This window comes from Theobroma cacao, chromosome 7 (genome assembly GCF_000208745.1).
Source record: "Theobroma cacao cultivar B97-61/B2 chromosome 7, Criollo_cocoa_genome_V2, whole genome shotgun sequence".
Taxonomy (NCBI): domain Eukaryota; kingdom Viridiplantae; phylum Streptophyta; class Magnoliopsida; order Malvales; family Malvaceae; genus Theobroma; species Theobroma cacao.
This window is the reverse complement of record NC_030856.1, coordinates 5,988,957-5,996,807: the sequence shown is the minus strand read 5'-3', so window position 1 is coordinate 5,996,807 and position 7,851 is coordinate 5,988,957. Positions and strand designations below refer to the sequence as shown.

Below are 7,851 nucleotides of genomic sequence, written 5' to 3'. Positions count from 1 at the left end.
AAAAAGTACCTAAACTATTTAAGAAAATTCAAATAAGTCTTTATTTTTTTATTGTGTTCAATCAAATCCTTATATTTTTATTTTGGATCAAATAAGTTCTTATAACTAATGATTGACTAATTATCATTAGTTTAAATACTAATTATCATTTTATATCCATATGACACTGACATGGCGTTAATATGGAGAGTGAAAAATGTAATATAGTCAAATTATAATTTCAAATTAATATGTCACATCATCATCAATTATGATACATCAATATGCCATATCATCATTAATTATGAAACGCTAGTATTTCACGTTAGTGTCACATTATGACAAATAACATTTTGATTAAGTAAATTATTAGTATAAAGGTTTATTTGACTCAAAATAAAAATATAAAAATTTATTTGGTTTCAAAACAAAAGTACAAAGATTTGATTAAATGTAAAACTTTATTTAAATTTTTCTAAATGGTTTAGAGACTTATTTAATTCTTTGACGTCAAAAAAAAAAGGGAAAAATCCATTGTATCCATACAATTGCCTTTGAACTGTAAATCTTAGCTCAATTATTGATATCCATACCACCACTGTTTATTGATGTGAATGAGGGTTTTAAATAATTTGGATGATAGACACATACATCTTCTTTCTTTCTTCCTTGATTTCTAGGCAGAATTTCAAACAAAGATGAGAAACTCCAACTCCTCCAAGCTTCAAGTAGCCACGTTTCCTTGGTTTGCCTTTGGCCATTTCATCCTTTATCTTCACCTCTCAAGCAAGCTTGTTAAGAAAGGCCTCCAAGTTTCCTTCTTATTGCCTAAAGAAGCACAGCCAAAGTTGGAACAACTTAACCACTATCCGAATCTTATTCAATTCTTTCCTTTTGTTGTTCCGCATGTATATGGTATCCCCCCAAGCGCCGAAACTATGTCCAATGTTCCTCAACCGCTAAGTAGCTTGCTTGCTATTGCATTTGATCAAACTCGAGATCAAGTTGAAGCCATTTTAAGGGCTATAAAGCCTTATATGGTTTTTTATGATTTGGGGCATTGTATTCAAACCTTAGCTCACCAAACCGATAGCAAGTCCATACACTATGCCGTGGTGTCTACAGCTGCAAATACGCATGTCATGAAAAAAGTTACGAAGGAAATGATTGTGGAAGAGCTAATAAAAGTTCCTTCTGGTTGTCCTTCTTCCAAGGTAAGATTAAAAGCTGAAAAAGTTGCTATTGTAACAATTCTGCTGATAACTCTATGATATAGAGTTATTTGAGCTTAATTTTGATAGTAATTTAGCTTAGTGCTTGTAGTAATGCATAGAAATTAGTAGGTTCTATTTAATTATTTTAAATTAGTTATTTTAGGTGAGTTATTCTAATTTTAGTTAATTTTATGCTTAATTTGGTGTTAATATGGTTAAGGTAGGTTGTTATTGATTTATTTGTGCTTTTGTAGGTGTTTGATGAAAGAAGAATTTTAATGGAAGAATGAGAGCAATTTCAAGATGCAGACTTCTAATGCATATGTTTTAGTATCTTAGCCATAACTTTCTCTAAAGAGCTTCAAATGAAGCAATTCTTGGAGCATTGGAAAGATAAGATAAAAAACTACAACTTTTATGTTGACCACTTTACCCAGTTCGGCCTAAAAAATGGTTTAAAATATTATTGAAATTGATGCACTGCAACAATCCTAGAGCAATACGATTTTTGTTAATTAATTAGGCAAGGCTGCGACTCACATAGTTTGGTGAGGAAATTCTAGCTAAAATTGACTTCTTTCTCCACCCAACTTGACCCAACTTCAAAGTCTATAAAAACAACCTTTCAAAATAGTTAAAAAAGGGAAAAAAAACACCAAATTAACAGCTAAGAGTCAAGCCATAGAGTCATTGAAGCTAAGAAAAATTTGAAAGATTTAAGGAGATTTGAAGATCAAGAATACAACTCTTGAGTTTTTCTATCTTTTCTTTTATTCTCTTATTTTCTTAGTTTTGCTCTTAATGTTTAAACTTTATTCAACGATAATATGTGACTTGATGGGGAACTAATTCATTAATCTAATATTATGATTGAACTCAATATGAAGTCTGAATTATTTATCTCTCTTTTACTTATGTTTGATAAATTTAAGTTGTTTATTTTATTTTGTTCTTAATGCTTCTAGTTGACTGGCCACCAATTAGATTGAATTGAAAACCTAGGTTAAACCTTGACTAATGAGATTTAGGTAGACCTTGAATAGAATAGTGTATGATTAAATACACTTAGTTGATTAGGTGATTTGATTTGCATATAGGGTAGACATACACCTATAAGCCATACGTAGCCAAAATTAGAGCACAAACTTAATGAATCTTTCTTCAATATAATTTGCATAGACATATAGTAAATTAATTAAGGGAGGTATTTTTATGAGAAACTCGATAGAGACTTGTAAATAATTTAGAACTCTACGTTAGCAACTTAATCCATTAAACTAAGTTAAGAAAGAGAGACAATATTCAAATGAAGTATTGAGGGATATTATAATCCTAGGTCTGGTAGTCACTCAAATTTAATAAAGTAAATTTTTTAACAGATTTTAGATTAGTTTCAGTTATAGTTTTTAGTTTATTAATTTAAATTTTCCTTTTTAATTTTAATTGTTTAGATAAAATTAAAGTGTGTTAATTTTAGTAGTTAAGAATAAGGATTAATTCAATTCTCTGTGGAATTGACACTCTACTCATCTCTATATTATCTTTGCGATACGTACACTTACGTGGGTAAAAAATTGAATTGGATAACAACTGCCATAAAAGGCAATGATGTCATAGCCTGTAGGACTTACCATCAAATTAAGGGAGCTTTTTTGTGACTATATTGCTCAACATTTTGGCAAGCCTGTTATGCTAACAGGGCATCACCTCCCTAAAACAAATGCCACACAACTTGAAGACAAATGGGCTAATTGGCTAAGCAACTTTGAGCCAAGCTTTGTGGTGCTTCGTGCATTCAGAAGTCAGATTACATTGCTAAATAAGGAGTTTCAAGAGTTACTTCTTGGGTTGGAGTTATCAGGGCAACCTTTCTTGGTGGCTTTAACACCACCATGCGGATGCACAAGGATTAAAGAGGCATTGCCTAAGGGGTTTCAAAAAAGGATCCAAGGAAGAAGGTTGGTGTATGGTGCTTGGGTTTCCCAGCAATTGTTACTGCTGAAGAGTGAGCCTTAACTTGAAGACCAGAAGAATATATATTTGAAGTTAGTCACGCCAAAAAGCTGTTGCGGCATGGAGAAGAAGAAATCACATGCCTCGACCACGTGATTCATTTAAGTTTATGCTATTTTATAAGTGTTAGTTCCTTTATCGGTTTTTCAGTTTGTGCGATGTTTCTTAGTGGGTAGTTGGCTTTGTAGGCCATTAAGTAATAAGTTACTAGTGTTCTGAAAAAGTGACCAGTTATCTCCCATCATTTAATATTTTATGACTTTCTCTCTCTTGAACTATACATATATATATATATATAGTTATATATATATATATATATATATTTGTTTAATGAAAAGGTTGGTGTAGCTTTGCATGGCTTCATGTAATTCTTCTTCTATCTCACGCGTGTTGGCTTTCATTAACTCGCTATTTTTGTTTAACGAGTTAACTCACTGAGTTTGTAAACTCTTTGGTTTTCTTTCACATAGTATTAGAGCCTTAAATATCTTAAGGGACCTTTTTTGTGAAATTATTCAAAAAATTAATTGTTATGGCTTCCAGAACTTCAGTGCAGCAACACCTCCAACTTTCTCAGGTGAGAATTATGCCATATGACTATGAAAATGAAGGCATATCTTGGTGCCTTTGATTTATGGGAGCTTATGGAGGTGGGAGGTGACACTCTAGTTATGAGGCATATGAACCCAACAATTACTCAGATTAAACAACACAATGAACACGTTGCAAAGAGGTATAAAACACTCTCTTGCATTCACTATGCATTGTCTAATTCAATCTTCACCAGGATTATGACTTGCAAAAATCCCAAAAAAGCTTAAGATCATTTGAAAGAAGAGTTCTATGCAAGTGAGAAGACTTGACAAATGTAGGCTTTAAATCTGCACAGAGAGTTCGAAATCCTAAGAATGAAAGAAGATGAAAACATCAAGAAGTATTCCAACAAAATCATGAAGCTGGTGAACCAGCTAAGGTTGCTCAAAGAAGACATGATTGAACGAAAGATAGTCAACAAGGTTCTTGTGAGCTTTTCAGAGAAATTTGAAGCCAAGATTTCCTCTCTAAAAGACTCCAAGGATCTGTCACAGCTTAATGTGATCAAGCTTGTAAACGCCTTACAGGCCCAAGAGCCAAGAAAGGGATAAGACATGAAGATAATGTAGAAAGGGCTTTCATGGCCAAAAACAGAGATAAGAACTCCAACATTAAGAAACAAGACCAAGAGAAAAGGAACGGGATAGAAGACCCAGTGATGGAAACTAAAGGAAACAAAAAAGTACATTTTCACCTTGCTCATACTGTAAAAAGAAGATCCATTCTGAGAGGTTCTGCTAGTTCAGCCAAACGTGAAGTGTAGGTCATGTAATCAGATGGGGCATGTCGAGACAGTCTGCAAAGTAAAATGGAACAAATCAGAAGAGAAAGCTGCCATTGTTGAAGAAGAAGTTTATTCATGGCTAGGAATCTTGACATTTAGAAAAGAAAGGACAATTGGCTGATTGACAATGGTTGTTCAAACCACATCATTGGGAATGACGAAACCTTCCTTACCTTGAACAGAAACTTCAAGACTCAAATGGAGATTAGAAATGGAAAATACTTGAAGATTTTTTGGAATAGGAAAGGTAGGAGTTGATACACCAATAGGTATGAAAACAATTTCTAATGTTTTCTTTTCACCTGATGTAAGTCATATTCTGCTTAGTGTTGGTTGGTTATTAGAAAATGACTATTTCATATGGTTTAATGACAGATCCTGCATAATATTTGATCTAACAGGAAAAGAAATCTTAACTATTGGTATGAGAAACAAATGTTTCTTATCAACTTCAAAAAGATGGATCATGAAGCATATCAATGCTTAGCTTCCGACAATGAACTCTGGCACAAAAGACTTGGCCACGTGAACTATGGTTCACTCAAGCATATGTACTCAACCAATTTAGTTGATGGTCTTCTAAGGGTTAGTCAACCAGATAAAATATGTGAAGCTTGTCAATTGAGAAAGCAAAGCAGAGCTCCTTTTTCCAAATATTAACAACTCAAAAACTAGTAATAAACTACAGCTAGTTCATTTTGAAATGAGAGGTCCAATAAAGGTAGCTTCACTTAATGGCAGTTTTTATTACTTGCTTTCTATTGATGATTTCACTAGGTATAAGTGGATTTTTTTTTTCTTAAAAGGAAATCTGAGGTCTATGGTAAATTTGTCAAATTCAAAGCTTTAGTGGAGAAAAAATCTAGTTGCTCTTTAAAAATTCTTAGAACTAACAATGGAATAGAGTTTACATCAGATGAGTTTGAAAATTTCTTGGGCAGAAATGGAGTGAAACATCAATTAACCGTAACATACAGCCCTCAACAAAATGAAGTCTGTGAAAGAAAAAATAGAACTCTAATTGGAATGGCTAGATGCTTGCTGTATGAAAAAGGTTTGCCTAAAAGTTTTTGGGCAGAGGCAACTAATGCATCAATGTATTTGATTACTATCTTGCCTACAAAAGCATTGACTTCTCAAAGCCCTTATGAAGCATGGCGTAGGTTGAAGCCTTCTATTGTCCGTTTGAAAGTATTTGGATGTGTGTGATATGCCAAGATAGCCAATGAGAAGAAAAGCAAACTAGACCCAAAATCACATATTGCAATTCACTTGGGATTCAGTGAAGTGTCTACAGGATACCGGCTGTACAATATTGAGATCAAGAAAATATTTGTTAGTCGGGACATTAGATTTGATGAGAGACTCAAGTGGAGTTAGGACAAGAGTGATGTTAAACAATCATGGAATCCTAATCTGGTTGGTGATATTTTTTCGAGTGAAAAAGAGCAGATAGAAGACGAAAGCTTAGCTGTAAGAGGTACAAGAACCTTGCAGGAGATTTATGAACGTAGCAACATAGCCATCGTTGAGCCAAGCACATACCATGAAGCAGAAAAAGATGAAAAATAGGTGCAAGCCATGAATGTGAAGATGGAAATGATCAAGGAAAATAAGACATGGACTCTGGTGGATCGATCAGAAGCTCAAAATGTCATTGGTGTAAAGTGGATTTATAAAACAAAATTAAATCCGAATGGCTCAGTAAATAAATACAAGGCAAAGCTTGTGGTGAAAGGTTATTCCCAAGTGTATGGAATCGATTATATGGAGACCTTTGCTCCAGTTGCTCGACACAACACCATACGATTGTTGGTAGCATTGGCTGTCAAAGAAAACTGGGGCATTTGGCATCTTGACGTGAAGTCAACATTTCTTAACGGCATGCTTTCGAAAGAGATTTATATAGAACGGCCTGAAGGATATGTAGAACCAGGCACTCAAAGCAAGGTTTGCCAACTGATAAAGGCCTTGTATGGCCTTAAACAAGCTCCACGAGCCTGGTTCTAAAGGATTGATGGCTACTTAACTGGTTAAGGTTTTAACAGAAGCTCAAATGAGCACACTTTATATGTGAAAAGTTCTTCTACTGGTGTGCAACTGATAGTGTCATTTATGTGGATGACTTGCTAGTTACGAGTCCCGATGATGAAGTGCTTTCCCAGTTTAAAACTCAAGTGATGGAAGAATTCGATATGATCGGCTTAGGCAAGATGACTTATTTTTTGGAGTTAAAATTTGTGCAAGGACCTGATTATATCTGTATTCATCAAAGGAAATATGCTAAGGAACTTTTGAAAAGATTTCATATGTAGGGATGCAAGGCTGTTTGTAGACACTAAATTAAAAATATAATGAACAAAAAATGATGAAAAAAAAGGGAGAGAGGTACGACTGGCAGGGTGCGGACGCACCCTGCCAGGCACCTCTCTCACCTTGCCAGACGCGAAAAATTCGCGTCTGGCAGGATAGTGGAACTTGCCCCTGGGTGCCCAGGGACAAGGCAATGGGCGTGTCCCCTCCAGAACCCGGGAATCGGGTATAAAGGAGAGGGGACACTGTAGCATTTGGAAAAAAAACCTGCAACAAAAAAACTACCAGCTTTCTAAGCAATGGAAAGCAACCAAGGAGCCAAAAAAAGAGAGAACAAAAAACAGAGAACCTGCAACAGGAAAAAATAGCAGCAGCCACACCAAAAAATCCACAAAAGAAATCGGAGGAGGAAAGGAAAGGGAGCAGCAACAGTGAAGATCTGGCGCGAGGGGAAGGAGCGCCGAACGGAGGAAAAGAGAGAGGAGCGGCGGCTGGCGCGAGGGAAGGAAGAGCTGAGCGGAGGAATAGAGAGAGGAGCGGCGGCTGGCGCGGCACCAGAGAGAAAGGGAGCAGCAACAGTGAAGATCTGGCGCGAGGGGAAGGAGCACCGAACGGAGGAAGAGAGAGAGGAGCGGCGGCTGGCGCGGCACCAGAGAGAGAGGAGCGACGGCTGGCGCGGCACCAGATCTGGAGATGACGCAGTGCCAGCGACAGTGAGGATCGGGCGAGAAGGAGAAAGGGAGAGGAATGGTGAGTGAAGAAAGAGGGAGGGGCCAAAGGTTAAAAATGGCACCGTTTTGACTCACCCAAAACCCCTTTTGATTACAAAACGACACTGTTTCGGTGTTGGAGGGAGTGGCTATTCATAACAAGGTAAATTTTTCATTTTTATTATAGATATATTGGCTTGATTTTGTGGTGCTAAGTTTGACTTAAAATATATATATATATATA

At 35.9% G+C, this 7,851-nt stretch overlaps 1 pseudogene; it reads left to right on the top strand.

The window, feature by feature from the left end:
- LOC108662736 overlaps positions 678–7,851 on the top strand; it is a 10,535-nt pseudogene continuing 3,361 nt past the window's right edge.